Raw genomic sequence first — 17,818 nt, forward strand, 5'->3', positions numbered from 1 at the left:
AATAAGAGAGAATAGGAGTGAATATTAAGGAAAACAAGACCAGAAGTATGAGACAGTGGCCCATTGTTATGTTCTGTACTCTGAAAACCTTTCAGAAATGTGGGATCAAGGGCCTCAAAGGAAAAGGTCCTCCTTTGCACTGTGAACTAGATTTCCAATCTTAGAGCTCCTATATCCAACCCAAGTTTGATTTGTCAGGAGCAAATTCAGAGCACTCTTCAGGTACAAGAGACCTAGATTTAAGCACCACCAGACACTTCAACTTCACCCTCAGGCCCAGCCCCAGCCTTTCACTCTCCACACTAGATATTAATTCCGTGTGAAATCTTCAGGAAATACATACACACAGAGAGAGAGACTTATTCATAGTCACATGTCAAGTTGGTAGCAAGCTAAAAATGCTGAACTTCTGACTTCCCATTTCACAGTGTGTTCTATCTAACCAAGCAACCACAAAGAAATCACTGGATCACTTGCAAATATTTGCTAAGTCCACTGGTTTGCTAATCCATGTTCAGTTTAAGTGAGAAATGCTACAGCAAAAAATGTAGTAGTACATCACCTTCAATTTTCTCATGAAGTACATTCTATCATCTTTTCAGCCTCTCTGTTCTTGTCAAAGGTACAACTATTTTGCAAGGTATTATCCATAGTCACCACATACAGTCATTTTTGCTCTCTTAAATCAGATACAGAAACACTCTATCAACAAAAATTTAAAACTAATAACTCCAGTCTTTCACCCTCTAATGTGTCTTCCAAATGGCCAGAGACGGAGAATATAAAACTAAACATAATCAAAATATGTTAAAACATAATCAAATCAAGCTCCTCCTCTGGGTAAACCCAACAACTCTTAAAAGCATAGCTGTTCATGGTCTGCCCCCACCTTAACTCTTCAGCCCTACTTCATGTTATTTCACACAACAGTTCCACTTCTAATCAAAGACCCCTGAATATGCCATGCTTTTCACAACTCTGCACATGTTAGTCTTTCAATCCACTGGACCTTTTGGCCCAATGCGTTCACCTGCCTAAAGAATAGCTAATTCATTTTAAAGATATGTTTCAGCCATCCTCTCTTTGAACCCTTTCCAGATTAATCTGGCAGATAATTCATATATACTTTTATTGTAACATTCATCTCTGTATTTAATTGTTGAAATGCCTGACCTGCTCATTGGCAGGTACCATGTCTTATCCATCTTAGCATCCTCAGAACCTAGTACCACACCAGGTACACGCCTCCTCTACTTATACTACTCCATCTTACCTAACTTTATATAGATATTAATTAAATTACTGAACGAGGTAAAATCACATATTCTCTTCCTTCTCCAGAAAATGGTGTCATCAGTCATGTCACTGGGCAGATTCATCCACTGGCTTATTCCTACTCTAAAAGTGGATACGCTCAGAGTTTTCCAAACACATTAGAAGGGCTAATAGAGAAAAATGGTTGTTTGCAACAAAAGCAATAGGTGTTTTAAAATTTGAAAGCAATGACAAAGTAAAGAAGGTTGAATGTGTCTACGGAAAAATCTTTAACTGTAGGTGCAATTCTGATGAAAAGAGCAGATCATCCATTACATAAAAATTGCCTTGCACATGTGAAGGACAATCATAAGCTATAGAAGAGGAATAGTGATTGGCTAAATGGGGAGAAACACTAAAATGTCAGATGCCTCTTAGCCAAATGTTAATTAAGAAGAAGCCTAGAATTTTACCAGAATTTAAAGTCTGGTGGTGAAAATGCTGCTGACAAACTTTCTTTTGCAGACCTGAGACAGTTCAGTACGTTCAAATTCATTTGAGTCTGCACAGGATCAAAGGGAACACAGTGTAAACATATTAGCTGCTGAGAAGTTATCTGCAGACATTGGCAGAGATAAATACCTGTCTATAGACAGATTGTCAATAATACAGAAGGTACTGGTCTAGATTTTGGGAGTGTGGGGAAAGATGCTGCATATAATGAGTGCTGCAAATGGAAAAGAAGATATAGCCAAACATTTGATTGAACAGATAGAAAGTCCAGGCTTGGTCACTTGTGGTGGCTTATGCCTGTAATCCCAGCATTTTGAGAGGCCGAAGCAACCACTTGAGTCCAGGGGTTTGAGACCAGCCTGGGCAACATGGCGAGATCCCCATCTCTACAAAAAAATACAAAAAAAAAAAGTTAGTTGGACATGATGATGCACACCTGTAGTACCAGCTACTCTGGGGGGTTGAGGCAGGAGGATCTTTTGAGCCCAGGAGGTCGAGGCTGCAGTGAGTCCTGATCAAGCCACTACACTAAAGCCTGGGTGAGACAGTGAGACCCTGTCTCAAAAAAATTTTTTTTTTAATGTGCAGGTTCACATTTTTATTTGGGTGGAAATCCATCTAAGGAAGCTGAGCATTGGAAACATGTTTGTGCAAGAAAGAAATAAAGAAGGGAATGAAGGGAGATATAAAAGAAGTCTCTGGCTCAGTGGCAAACTGAGAAAGAATGTTTCAAGAAGAGAGACAATTTGAAAATACTCTTCCATGGTAACTCTTAGGAATGAACATTAGGAGGCATGAGAATCCTTATTAAAACTCCCCCTCTGTGTCCTAGACTCTCAGTCACTTTTTTTTAGATCTATTTTCAAATTCTCACCTATTCTTTCAAACCTGAAAAGAGAAAAGAGAAACAGAAACCTAATGGGTCTTTAAGATCATTAGGCTCAACTTCCCTCTACTTCCTGAGAGCAATTGAAAAACTGGGAACAAGGGCTGTCTCTCCTTGACCAATCCATTCTTAAACCTGGTCACCTGAGGAGATTCTACATCTCTATCTTACTATTTCACTTTTTCAATTATATGGATTCTCCCAATTTTCCTAACATTTAACATAAACTATCTCTAATATTCTTCTATTCTTCTTTATTTATTGGTGTGTAAATGGCCGAGACTTTTTATGCTCAAATAATTACAATTTAATGGAGTCACAAAACCATCTATCATCAGCTAAGCTCTCTTAGGCAAAGTATTGTCTACCAAATTTTTATAAATCTCCAAACACCCATAACACAATTCTACAGATTTCTCTAATTAGCTGGCATTCACAATTCTATATAATAAGGAATATTTGTGTAAGTTAGTTTCTTGCTATTTGTTTTTCTTTTCCTATAAGACTATTGTTAACCTCTCTCTTCGTAGGTTATGGCTTTGGGGATGATTGCAATTCCTACTGCTCTATGCCTCCCAGACTCTGCTTAGTAAACATGCCCAGCAAAACCTGTGCAGGAACCATGCTTTGCACTATGCACGTGTTTTATTTTGTTGACAAATAGTTCAAAATAACAATCTATTTGTAAATACCACTTTTCTGTATCTGCTATCACTCCATATCATAATCCAATATTTTTTACTGTAAGAGCTTTCATCTCTATGAAGAATCTGGAATGTCAAATTGACATCAGATGACTTTATTTGTACAATGATTTAAAAAAGATTACGTGAGTACTTTTCCAGTATTATGGAAAATATCTTATCAATAGCCATAATGATTCCACTTCAGTTATATTTCACTAGTTTATCTAAAACCATTGTGTAAGAATATTTTGTTTCTTTCAGTTTCTTATTTCCTTATTTCTCCTTTCTGACTATTCAAACCACTGTTTTCAAAACTATTTTTACTTCTACTGTATAAATTAGCACTATTTCTGAAAATTTCACTATGATACAAATTTGTACCCTATTTAAATGTCTTGTAATTATTTTGGGCTCTCTAGAACTTACAACAAACCTTGTGCCACAGTCATTAAAATTAAGCTGACTTTTAAGAAACATTTTTCAGCTTGTTTCATTTTTGACATGAGTTCCAAGTTTCAGTTCAACAAAATGTACTACATTGAACTATTCTGCTGTTGTGGAATAAAATTGAAAACTTAAAAAAAAAAAGTAATAATAACCCAAACCAAGGAAACAGACATGAAAATTATATGTATTCCATTTGTTTTAGAGCTAAAAAAAAAAAAGATTAAAAAAAAGTCTTAAAGTTTAGCCTACTTACATAGCTTCCATCAAAAAGTAAAAGATTTAACATAAATTTAAAAGATACTTGAAAGCGCATTGCTACACTCAGATTCATCTAAAGTAGAAGTGAAGCAGAATTGTCTGAATAATTTTGCCAATAAACTCCATACCCTGTTTCACTTTGCTTTGCTGATATACTTTCTGTATAGGAAGGAATCATGAAGGTTATTTTACATTCTTAAATTTAAATGAAGTTTCTTATAAATAATAAACTACCCAAAATGAATTTGAAATTACCTCAGGTTTCTCTTTCACTTAAAATGCATATTCCCAATGAAATATTCTGAGACAATACTGAAAGTTCAGTTATAACTTATATAAATATATATGAAACTGTATATATTGTAATTTGTATAAGCAAATGTATATATACAGTATATATATGTATGTACATGTGTATAAATATCTTCATATATATCTTAATCCTAAAGTTTCTACTACAACTCTTTTAATTATTACAATTGAAAATTATTACTTTATAAAAGGTTATTGCTGGGAGGCCGAGGCAGGCAGATCATGAGGTCAGGAGTTCAAGACAAGCCTGGCCAACATGGTGAAACCATGTCTCTACTAAAGATACAAAAAAAAATTAGTCAGGTGTGGTGGTGCATGCCTGTAATCCCAGCTACTTGAGAGGTTGAGGCAGGAGAATTGCTTCAACCTGGAAGGCAGACATTGCAGTGAGTGGAGATCACACCATTGCACTCCAGCCTGAGTGACAGGGTGAAACTGCATCTCAAAAAAAAAAAAAAAAAAAGGTTATTGCACTGGGATACTTGACATCTTCTACACAAGTTACTTAGATCCACATCTACATAAAAAATAAGAATTAATTTTTAGTCCTGGGAAAAGAATATATACTAATGTACTATCTGGTACTATTTTGCTATAAATAGAGCTCATATGTTTCTTACCTTTAAAAGTCAATAAAATAGATATTGCTCAAATGTAAACAGAAATTAATATTTATTCATAAAATAACATATATAAGAGGCAACAAAGTGTTAAATCATGTTCTAGTTTAGTAAATATCTGAAAATTTTAAACTGGAAGAATAAATCACTTTGGTTATCACGAACTAAAACAGTGATTTCCACATCTTGATTGAAATAAGACATTAATAGAGTTTCAGATGTATTTTCCCTAAATAATAGCAAATCACAGCTTGACTACTCAGATATCCTGATACCTAGTTATCATAAAAGAGGAAATTATAATTATAAGCAAGCCACACATATCAAAATAAAACAAGTATTGATTAGTTTGTCTTCCAAGTTTGTTTAAAGTACAGAAAATTAACATGTCAGTTTAGTTACCTACCAGCAATGACTGGATTTTATCAGTGTTGTCATCTCTACAAACGGTATCAAATTACAATCCCTCTTCCCATAACATAAGCACCATGCCAGAAGAGACAACCAAAGTAAACCATCTAGCCGTGAGTAATGAATACTTTGGGCTGGTTGGAATCCACTTAGTTGAGGAAAGAGAAAAGAGAAGTGGCTCATTAGGGCATTTCCTGGACCCCGGTTGGAATTTCAGTTAAGGAAGAAGAAATGACACAGCAGTTTCAAGTTAAGACGACTTCCTTTCTTTATCTGAAATATGCCACTAATTTGAGAAAGAGCACTCCTACAAAACTACTCCACAATACTGTGGCCACAGTAAAAGCTCTTGTTGGTCCCATTGTGGCTCCATAATTAACAATTCTTACCAGAATATACACAAGCAGTACATGGTTGTTATCAAAATGGACTGAGATCCTACATTTATTGCAACATGTTATGCTTCACAATGAACATTTCTTCAACAAATTGACCTGCATCATTTTTTTTTTCAATTTTAGGAATTGCACGTTTGTTTAGAGCATTAATAGATTTTGAGTTTTTGTTTAAGGCCATTGCATTTTCCATATTTTCTATAAATCAAGTTTTTCTTACATATGATTTTACTCCTAAAGTGACTCCAGGATAATTTTTATCTTATCCAAGAATATTTTATCTTCCCATGTAGATTAAAAATACACAATTCAGCTTATTAGCTTTCTTTGTCTTATTATTATTATTTACATCCCAATTTGGTTTGTATTTTTAAGGGACATGAATACAGGATACTCACTGCCTTTACAAATGAAACAGATAAAGAGGTCTCATTTCATGTCTTAGGTATCTCAGGAACCTAAAATGGAAAGATACAACTTTGTTCTTACCCTGTAATTCACACTGTGAAACTCTGAATTCATTCTTGTAACAGTTACATGACTTTCTTGTCTTACCTAGAGTTTTAAAAATATATACAAAGCAAGGCATTTATGCAAGCTACTAAAGTTTAATGTGAAGGTTACATTCAGATTCCTCTTGCCTTTGTGATCTAAAAATTGTGCAATTAAATTGACATTTGTGTTTGTCAAGAAGTGGAGATTATATGAAAATATTGCAGCACTGTATCTTCTGTAAGAACTTCAAAGCTATTAAGTAAAAAAATTGTTCTGTCACTATCAATAGCACATTTTTGAGTCACCTTACCTTTTCCGGTTGTTTTATCATACATCTAAATCTCCTAAGGTGACTGGAAATAGTAAATAATTAAGTGTAAAATCAATTTATTTAGAATAGTATTAGAAATAAGCAACATTCATACCAGAAACATTGTGAGAAAAGAAAATATTTGGGATTTTAACTCAGAAAATACTTTAGATTGAATTAGAGTTTAATACATTTGTATGATGCAATGTGTTTAACATATTCAATATACTTGTATAAAATACATTTGTGAGATTCAGAAGGTAAATTTTAAAGCTGTATTACTATGTGGGCTTCAACAGTTGGAAACATGCACATAGGTACATATTCATACCTGAAAGAATAAGCATCTATTTGTTAATATCAGTTATGTCCCAATGGTGGCATAATTGGGTAGTTATGGGTTTTTTTTTACATTTTTATCTATTGCTTCTATATTTCATATAAAGTGTGGCGATTCCTCTATCTAAAACCAGAAACATCATTCAACCCAGCAATCCCATTACTGGGTATATACCCAAAGGAATATAAATCAATCTATTATAAAGACACATACATGCACATGTATGTTCACTGCAGCACTATTCACAGAGGAAAGACATGGAATCAATCTAAATGCCCATCAATTGTAGACTGGATAAAGAAAATGTGGTATGTATACATCATAGAATACTATACAGTCATAAAAAAGAATGAGATCATGTCCATTGCAGGAATGTGGATGGAGCTGGAGGCCATTATCCTTAGGAAATTAATGCAGGAACAGAAAACCAAATATTGCATCTTCTGTCTTATAAGTGGGAGCTAAATGATGAGAACACATGACACATAGAGGGGAACAACATACACTGGGGCCTATCAGAGGGTGGAAGGTTGGAGGAGCGAGAGGATCAGGAAAAATAACTAATGGCCAGTAGGCTTAATACCTGGGTGACAAAATAATCTGTACAGCAAACTCCCATGACATAAGTTTACCTATATAACAAACCTGCACATGTATCACTGAACTTAAAATAAGTTAAATTTTTAAAAAATCATGCATGTCATTTGTAATAAAATATAGTTTTCATTTCAAAAATAGTTTATAAATCATACTTTTAGTATAGTATACTACTTGCCACAAAATAATTTTACCACAAATTATCTGCTCCCTTATGACAAGAATAAGGGAGATCTTATAAATAACTGATATAATTTAAATTCTACCTTCTGTCTTTACCTGATTGATGTTTACAGACTCCCTGCAAGAAGCATTTTAATTAATCACATGACAAAGAAAAGGGCAAGACATCTTCTCATGATTCATCAAAAAAAAAATCTTTGTTTCTGAGGATGTATTTTACTCGCATTTAAATGGTCAAGTTCTGGCCATTCTATGCCTGAAATTCTTCTCACAAAGAAGAAATGTGTCAAAGTGCTTGGCTGCAGGAACTTGGTTAAGAGTCAGACTGATTTGGTCTCAAGTCCCAGCTCTACCTCTTTCTAGCTATGGCACCTTGGTTAAAATACTTCACATCTCTTAGCCTCAGTCTCCTCAGCTGTAAAACAGAGAAACTAATAGTATCTAGAGTAGGGCTAGTATGAAGATTAAATAAAGAATAGAAGTAAATTGTTGAAACAGTGCCAGGCATGTAGAAAATGCTATGTGAGTTTTACCCATTTTCCTCCTTTTTCAGTTGCCTCTTTCAATTTCTTTATACTGTCCCTGCCATTCTCCATCCTCCACCCATGTCTACCCACTCCCTGTACCAGTACCCAAATATTCCCATTTGTTATCATAGATGAATTATACGCCATCTTATGCAGAGAACAGCTCTCTCCATTTATACCAGATCCCATCCCTCTCACTACCCAAGAACATCACCCAGCAATGCCCTCCTCTCACCTGTAACCTACAGTGCCAAACATTGACTCGACCAGATCATTCCCTTTAGAATACAAGAAAGTGTTCTTTCTCCCACCTAAAGGAAAACAAATAACCTTCTCTAGACCCTACTTCTCCCACCAGATGTTACTCCATTTGTTTGTGCCCTTTTTGAAAAACTGAAAAGAGCTATCAATACTTACTGTCTTCAATTCCTCTTTTTCCATTCTTTCTTAAGCTCCTAGTAAGACTTTGTGCTCCACCAGAGCACCAAAACTGCCCTTGCCAAGATTATCAATGACCTCCATCTTGCCAATCAAATGATCAGTTCTCACTCCCAACTTACTTTCCCTATCAGCAGTGAATGCTTGATCATTCTCTTCTCCTTTAATGCCCTTTTTATGGGTTTTCAGGGCACTACAGACTCAAATTTTCACCTATGTCACTGAGTATTTCTTCTCATTCTCCTTTGCTGTTTCCTCTCTTCTCTAATTTCTTGATAGTGAAATGTCCTAAGTCTCAGCCTGTTCTTTCCCCTACTCTAGCTATACTCATTACCTTGGCTATATCATGTACTCTCATGACTTTATATCATCTATATATTAATGACTCTCATGGTCATACCTCCAGACCTGATATCTCTCTTGAATTCCATACTCATATATCCAACAACCTACTCGATGTTTGCATTTTCATGTGTTACAGACAACCAAAATCTTCTCTTCCAACCATGCACCACTTGCAGCCTTCCCCAACTACATTAATACTATCTTCATCCCTCCAGCTCGCTCCTCTCTTTCTCTATACCCTTCAAAGTGTCCATCAGTATCTCCCGTGAGCTCACCTTCAAACCCACCTGGGATTTATCTGCTTCATCCAACTTCCATTGCTATTATCTGAGTCAAAGCTAACCTCATCTCTCACCTGGATTGCTGCAAAGACCTTCCACCTGGTCTCCCTGCTTCTGTCTTTGTTACACATACACTCACACACACTTGCACACACACACACGCACGCACACACACAGCAACCAGAGTAGTTCTCTTAAAACACAAAGCTGGTCATGTAGCTTTTCTGTTCAAAACTTTGTCAAAGCATTCCTCATACTCAGAGGAAGAGCTTAAGTCATTCCAATTCCTTAAAAGGGTGTGTAAGGTCCTAGGCCTACACACCTCCTTTAACTCTTTGTGGAATATCAACTTCCCAATGAAGTTTTTCTTGACGTGTCTAAAATTCCACCATTCTCTTGTCTCCCCCATCTTCCCCCACTGACACTGTTTATTCTCCTTACCTTACTCTGCTTGTTCTTTTTTCCATAGACCCCATTACCTACCAGGTTTTCATTTAGTTTCAATCATTCGTTGGAAAGAAGGCTTCACAAAGACCAGGATCCCCGTCTGTTTGCTGATGGACATATCCTAAGCACTAATCACTAAATGATTAAATGTGTGATTTTTCTAAATTTTATTCCCTTTATTTATAATCATAAGAAAATTCCCTACTGCCTAAATTTTGACTCCAAATTCTCTAGGATCACTCATAAATGTCTTCTCAACTAAATCTGAGCCTGAATTTCAAGCTTTACCATAATACATTCTCGCTTTCTTTACGTTAGAATGTACCCCTGCAAGACCCTCCTCTCTTCGAAGTCTAGATTGTACGTGACCTCCTGTCTGTACTTTCCTTGAAAGATACAGAATTAAGTGCTCTTGTGTGTATGTGTATGAATTGAGGACACTTTACACATATTTCTATTATAAGCATTCATGTTAATATTTTTATTCTCTCAAAATGTTGCAAATTCAATATAATATCCATCAAAATTCTAGTTTTATTCCACTGGGTACATTTGTTAATATTTACCAAGAAGAATAAATGAAAAAGCATAGCCAAAATATTTTGAAAATTAAAAAAGTGAAGAAGGATTGAACAATGAAATATTAAACACATGATAAGACTATGCTAATTAAAACAGCTTACTACTAATATATAGTAGACAGAAAGTGAAAATCTTCTGCATTTTTAGAAATTTAGCACATGTTGAAGGTTGTATTTTACATCAGAATGAAATAAATGTATTTCTTAATAAATACTTTTAGGACTAGTATCTAATAATTTGTGGAGAAAGAGAGAAAGAGAATGGAAAAGAGAGAGATCCGTACCTCCACTTACCAAGAATTTAATTGCAAATACCTTAAAGACTTAAACATAAAACTTTTAAAATGAGGCTCACAAAAATATGTGACTACGTTGTAACCCACAAAGTGGAGAAAAAATCACTAAATATAAATTTTGGCCACACAAATATTAAATCTCCAAGAAAATAATTATTTTTAAATTTCACAAAACCAAAACTGGGAAAATATTTTTCCATATGTTAAAAACATATAATATATAGATAATTGCTGTACCGTATTGTCGATTTTTTTGCCTCATTTGTCTTCTTTCCTGAAAATGTGCTTATTTTGGAATTGGACCATAACATTTTCTTCTTTGTATTATAGTTCTGTCTTAGTTTTATCACACTGAAAATTGTGTAAAATGTATGCCTCAGATGTTTCTCAGACAGAGAGGAAAAGAGTTAGGGTATTTACACTCTCCAGTAGTTGTCAGTCACTGGTTTCAGGCTGCTTTCACGAACACATTAATTTCCAGGCACATGCTTCCCAAGTTGCAAATGGGCAAAGTAATTCATATCATGCAGAAAGCAGCTCTCTGACAAAACTTAAAAGTGCTAGCTTTCTGAAACAAGCTGTCATTCACTGAAATGATATAGGGGATATGGACCAAATACCATCAGCATGTGCCAGTTACCTAGAATTGGTCTTGTCACATAGTAGAGAGTATATATTAAATATATGCCTTATTGTTCTTTACATTAGTGTTCCCATCAAAACTAATGCTGTAATTATTTATTCATTGCCTAATAAGCTTCCATTAAATACCTGCCATCTGTCAGGCATTAGGTATACAAAGCCAAACAGTCCTAGTCTTTACCCTCAAGGTGATTAAAATCTAATCAATTTTTAAAGATAAATTACCCATGGTTTAAATTAATCCATAATTTAAAAAGTAATTTAATGGGATAATATATAAAGCAGAAAATGAATACTGGTATCAGGAATAAAAGGATTGTTTTCCTTATATCTGACTTTTGACCGGGCACAGGATGTTGGAATGAGAAATACTATGGAAGCAGAGGTTGTCTTGGTTTCCAAAGTCAAACATAAGTTGGCCAGTAAAGCAACAATTGATAATAGATAAAATTTAAGTTTAAAATATTATAAAATAATGCAGGGAAAAAAATATTGTTTGCCAAATGGCAGCTAATACATTTTTGGAAATGGACTCAGAAAGTAGTTCTGCAAGTAAATAAATAGTAGAGGAGAAGATCTCATATTAGCCCTTCAGAAAGAAAGAATAATTTATTGCTACATTAGATTGTTTTCACAGAAGTATCAAAAATAAAAGGTTACTGGTACAAATATTTTTAATGGCAATTGATTTTGTACGTGGGATGTTGAGGGTCTTTATGCCTATAACAATGCCTTTTCTGTTAGCAACAAGTAAGCCAGTTAAAGGCAATCATTAATTTATGAAAACTTCTAATCCGTTAAATCTGAAGAAACTTAGCTTCCCTCTTAAAAATCTAAGGCAAAGGAAAAGATCCATGTCTCCTAAGAAATTTAGAAATAAAGTACAAAATCAGTATCACTACAGAAACCACTATAGAAAACGAAATCCGACATGGGCGCATAGAACTGGATTTTTATACTAATCATGAATCAGAATTGTACCTTTAGAGTTGTTAGTATTATAATTAAGTTTCTTGGCAAATAATTGGTATTAATTATTCAAAAGTCAGATTTTATTACCAGTTTGAGAAATGCAGAAGAAATCAGGAAGTGAAAGTTTCCTACTTTTATGTGATAATACCAGATTTTGCCTGGATAGCACTTTAAGACAAATATTAAATGTCAAATCTGACCTTGGCTTCCAAAAACATTTAAGAAATACAAATCATCTAAAATATAGGAGTTCATCCCTCTAAAAGACTAAAATTGAAGCTTACCAAGATTTTTACTATTTCATTAGCATACTAGTAAGTATAATATTAGTAAACTTTTGAAATGTCTTTAAAACTGCATGAGGTTTTACTCTACCAAAGTTATTATGTCCTTAACAAGAAGCATGTCAGACAAAAACGTGGAGGAACACATTTAAAATGTGCATATCACTAAACAATTGCAAAAGTAGTACTTTTTCACTGCTAAAATGCATTTCATCTACCTCGATGAGCTTCAGAAACATCAACTCATCAATATCTCACCAGTCAGCAGAAGTACATGTACTTATCATTGCTCTGTGAGAAATGGGTAAAATCAATCAAAAGAAGCATATGAGTTTCCCAAGTTTTCTGTCCCCTGCAAATCAGTTTATAAGAACAAGGAGTTTCTAGAAACCTTTAAGGCATTAATGTAATTTAATTCTTCTATAATATCAAGGACTAAAATTTCTCTAGAGCTTATATTTAATCTTGGCATACACTAGAGTATTAAACAAAGAACCAGTCCATCTAAAAATTTTGAAGTAGGCAAAACCTGTCTTTAACATGCAATCTCTGTGTCCTTTTCCCCTTTGCCAGACAGGTGCCATGATCCCTTATCATTTCCCCATTTTTGCCACTATCTAAAACTATTTTTAGAAAACATTCTAATTCATTACATACCTTACTCACTAAGGCATAAACGACTGATCAGACTTAAAATATTCTCCTTCCCAAAGGCATTTGCATTTGGAAGATAATGTATCCTGAAGGTAAAGAAGGAAAGATGTATTTAAAATTGGGAAAGGAAGATTATGTATGAAATTTCAAAAGTCAAAAATATTTCATGGAGGCTACCATCTCATGTGAGCATGCTATATTCAAACTAGAGAGCATATTACCCATAAAAGAGATGAAAGTAAAGCTTCATCCTTTGTAATGTTAGAATGTTCCAAATGAGATGGCATGTCTCATGGTTGACATTGTAACTTCCTAGAGATTAGAGAAATTACAAGTCTTCTAGAGCCTGCCAAAGTTATACAGTTCCTCTCTGTCAGGGTAGGATAGGATATGCTGGTGTAACAAAAAAAAACTCCATATGAACATAGAATGTTAAAAACAAAATGTTATGTCATTCTCTATATGTCCAAAGTGGATTAGTGGGGAAGTTCTTTTCCTCATAATTACTCAAGGACACAGGATAATGGAGGCCCCAACTCCAAATATGCTTTCAGCACTACTGAGAGATGAAACAGGATGTGGAAAACCATATACAGGTTTTTAAAGTTCCTGCAGGAAGTGACATTCATCACTTCTGTCTATCATTCATTGACCAAAGCAGTCAATGGTTATGCCTCCTTCAAAGGAAATTAACCTGCAATCCAATTATATGCTGAGAGAGAACTAGAATATGTTATTAGGACTAATGACCATGACATTCTGCTAATTATCTTTAACATATCAACTTTTCCCAGGAAATCACTCTTAACAAAAGTTAGTTTTTCCGTAATGTCATATAAGAAACAAATTCAGTCCATCAAATAATAAACTGTAAGTTGTATCCTTAACCATTTTTACTATAAGTACAAATAAGAAGAAAGAAGAGGAAAAAAAACAGAAAGAAATTATAAGAAGAAAAGAGGGAGTAGGCAGATAGAGAGTTGAAGATGAAAATAACTTTGATAATCATGATTTGGGAATAAAAAACTAAAACAAAAGAAAATTATGTGTTTGTGTGTGCGTGTGTGCGTGTGTGTGTGTGTATGTTCATCAGTATTATGATTCTTGTTTTCAAGATATATGCCAAAAGCACTTTCCAGAATCTTTCAGCAAGGAGAAAAAGTCATCTTTCAGAGGAACATCAAACTATGACAGAGACATTTCACAAATTTCCTACAATCAAACAGAAAGTTTTCCCCAGGAAACTAATAACTATAACAGAACAATTATTATTAAAGAAATAAAACTTGGAAAGAGTAATAAAACCAGAGAGTTAGAAAAAAGAAATAAATTAAAATACTTTTACATTTCCTATTTTGAGTTTTTTATTCATTTAGTGGTTAAAAAAATGACCTTTAATATAAAACTCCATTTTGAGTTCTTTTATTCTTTCAGAGGTTAAAAAAGTCCTTCAATACAAAAAAATCATCAATGCACACTTGCTTGAATTTATAATTTTTGGTTGATATTTTTAACTGTGATGAAACTGCAGTCCAACAAAGTAAAATTAGATAAAAGAGGAGAACTGGGGTAAGTTACCCTTGTTCCTCAAGTAAGACAGGATATACTTTGCAATAATCTAAAAAATCTAGATGTGACCTGAACAAAGAGAGAGAGACAAAGTATAAAATGTTTTCTTAGGAATAACTCATACTCTTGGTGACAAGAAGTGTTAATGGTGTCCTGAAACCTTTTGATCAACGGTTACTCCATTATGTGGGAAAAACATAGGAAAATAAACATAGGAAAAACAGAGGAAAATGAAAGACTCACAGTATTTCAATAAAAGTTGTAACAAATCCCAAGAAAATGATTGCATTGGCAGGAATAGTTTTTTTATTTTAACTGATACTATTTTAGGAAGCAGCTAATGCTTGTTCTTATTTCCTAGTTTAAAAAGTGAATATATGCACACACATATATAACTAGAAAGTGATATATTAATATTTTCTATTAACAAGTTTTTTATCTCATAAAAGATATTCTTTGGCTTCTGAAGAGAAGCCAAAATAAATATTAAATAGGCATTTCAGATATCCCTTCCTTTAAATGTTTAGACTGATACATAAAATAGAAATTGCAAATATTTGATATTTTAATATTATTTTTTGCTTTACAATAGTAGTATTAGTGTTCCATTTTAATTTATCTATCATAACGACCCAGGTTAATAATCTATCATAACGACCAAATTACACAGTGTTGTATTGGTCACCTTTAAGTGCCCCGATCAATGACATTGAACCTGGTAAACGCAGTGCACACTCACAATGCCTAGCCTCTAACATCATGGCTGTTGAAACTGTCTCCTCTCCAAAGCATTTTCCCAGCCCCACCTCTGCCATTTGGGTCTCATCTATAAGGTTTAACCATGAGTTGCTATACTCCATGCATGGCCTCTGCATTTGTGTGTACTGTGATTCTTACGTCAAATGGTAAAGAATAACATTAGAGTATTCACTTTTATTTTGACAGAGTTCAAATAGCAAAATAAATTAGATATACTGTCACAGCTTAGGAAATTTAAAATGAAATATGTTGTAGTCAGGTGGAGGTTTCCGCTGGGGAAATATTAATACCTAATTTCCCAGAATACTTAGTTCGTGCATCTCAAATATCTATCTCCTGTCGTGACACTGAGATGAAAAGGATTGGTTAAGTTTGCTAACTGAACTATTTCCCACAGTGTGAATAACTGAGTGTTAGTGTAGACTAATATGGAAACATACTAATTATCACTGGGTGTAAGCTATGTGAGTTGTCTTATCTTTTCACATAATGTTTATATGTATTGCATTTCCCATATTGTTTCCTTTTGTTTTGCTGATAACAACTAATGGGGAAAAGAAAGGAAGGCATTAAAAAAAGAAGAAGAAAAAAAAACTTCCAACGAAACTGCTAGAGAGAGAAAGCCAACTATTATAAAATATAAGCACAATTCCATTGAAATATCAGCACCAGATTCAAGTAATTTAGGGCATGTGTATTATGTGCCAGGAGATTTCACTTACATATGTTAAGTATGCAGTGATTTAAAAAACAAAACAAAAAACAGGTAATAATACACTTCAGAAATTTTAAAGTTAGAAAACTGGAAAATTAGCCCCTTGAAAAATTTCGATCTGAAACAAGGGAAAACAAGAGGGGTTATTAGCAGTGATCATGATGGTATATGTGAAAATCTGTGACAAGTAATGGTGTACTCAGAAGTAATTCTATCCTCCTGTGTATAGATCTTGCTAATCACATAGAAAACTCTACTTCATTGTCCGATTTCAACTGAAAGCAGGCAGAGCTTTGAAAAACCCAAAGATTTCATAGGTTTTATAATCCTTGTGATGCTCTTCCTGTTTCAGACACAGCTCTGAAACAAAGACACACACACAGACGCATGCACACATGCAAACATTGTGGCTGTTGGCGACTCTAACCCTTCCAGGACAGAGCTGCATCATCAGTCGTTCCCAAAACAAAGGGCGAGAGATGCATCTCTCACACAATATGCAAACCTACAATTGTTCACCTTCGGCTGGCAATCTGACACAAAGCTACAAATCAAGCATTAGAAAAACACAAGTGTGACAGGGAAGAAACAATAGTGGAAGCGGTGCCTAGTAACCTTAATTTTAGAGAAAAAAAGAATAGGTGAATGTAGCTGACACAGTTAGATTTTAGACATTTATATAATCAATTCGCAGAGTATAGATGGCAAAGTGAAAATGACGATGTAGCACAATGAGATAAATGCAATCCCACAGTTACCACTAAGAGTTGGTAGAATGGCATTCTTTTCTAGAAGAGAGCCATGGAAGAACATTCTTGTCTTTAGACTGCATATAATACAGCATAAGCGTTAGAAGAATTGCACTGTATATGAAGAGGAAACAACTAAATGGATTATGTAGACTCACTCAGGGCAATACACAGTGTAGATAATTTTGACCAAACATTGACAAAAAGAGAAGTCATATGAGATAGGTAACATTCCATATCATGAATATGTTCAGAGTTGTTGAGCTAATGTTATTTAATTCTGAATATTAAGTGTTTAGTTGAAAGTAGAACTTTGCGATTAAAATGGACAAATTTGAATTCACGATTGATTTGTTAATAGTTTTTCCCTATAGGAATGTTAAACTTAACCTTGGACATAATTAATAATCCATAATGACATTTTATTAATCATAATTGTGACAAAATTATTTGGAAACTTGAACTAAACATTTTCAAAAAAATCTTCCATGCCTGAATCCAACAGTATGTGGGGCTCATTCAGGAGTCAGGCGGGGATGATGGGGAAAATGAATCAGAATAAGTCAATATCTAGGTGAATATGACTCTTCTCCCTCTAAATTCCATTAAGAACTCTCTTTAGTTCAATGGAGAAATTCCTGAATAAACATCAAAATTATAAAGCTGAATGACATATTTGGACTTCTGTTAAAGCTAATGACTCATATTCTTCAGAAATCTAAAATAAACTTTCCTTACATTGAGAGAGATGACAATAATATGTGAGAGAGTTGATCACAAATATATGTACTTTTGTTGCTAAAACTTGAATCTTTGTACTCGTTAACTCAAACTGCCTTGACTTCTCATGTT

The 17,818-nt window shown here is 34.1% G+C and overlaps 1 protein-coding gene across 8 annotated transcripts in view; it reads right to left on the bottom strand.

The window, feature by feature from the left end:
* Positions 1-17,818, bottom strand: part of TFEC (transcription factor EC) — a 211,717-nt gene that overhangs the window by 78,137 nt on the left and 115,762 nt on the right. For 2 of the 8 annotated variants that reach the window (XM_023228226.1, XM_023228224.1), the window contains exon 1: positions 5,383-5,526. The exons of 5 other annotated variants lie outside the window; for them this stretch is intronic. The gene's annotated coding sequence lies outside the window, so the exon portion shown is untranslated. Of the gene's footprint in view, positions 1-5,382; positions 5,527-13,177; positions 13,261-17,818 lie in introns of those variants that run through there. One more of the 8 variants, XM_026454310.1, reaches the window with a different exon arrangement.

The sequence above is a fragment of the Piliocolobus tephrosceles genome, chromosome 8 (assembly GCF_002776525.5).
Source record: "Piliocolobus tephrosceles isolate RC106 chromosome 8, ASM277652v3, whole genome shotgun sequence".
Classification (NCBI taxonomy): Eukaryota; Metazoa; Chordata; class Mammalia; order Primates; family Cercopithecidae; genus Piliocolobus; species Piliocolobus tephrosceles.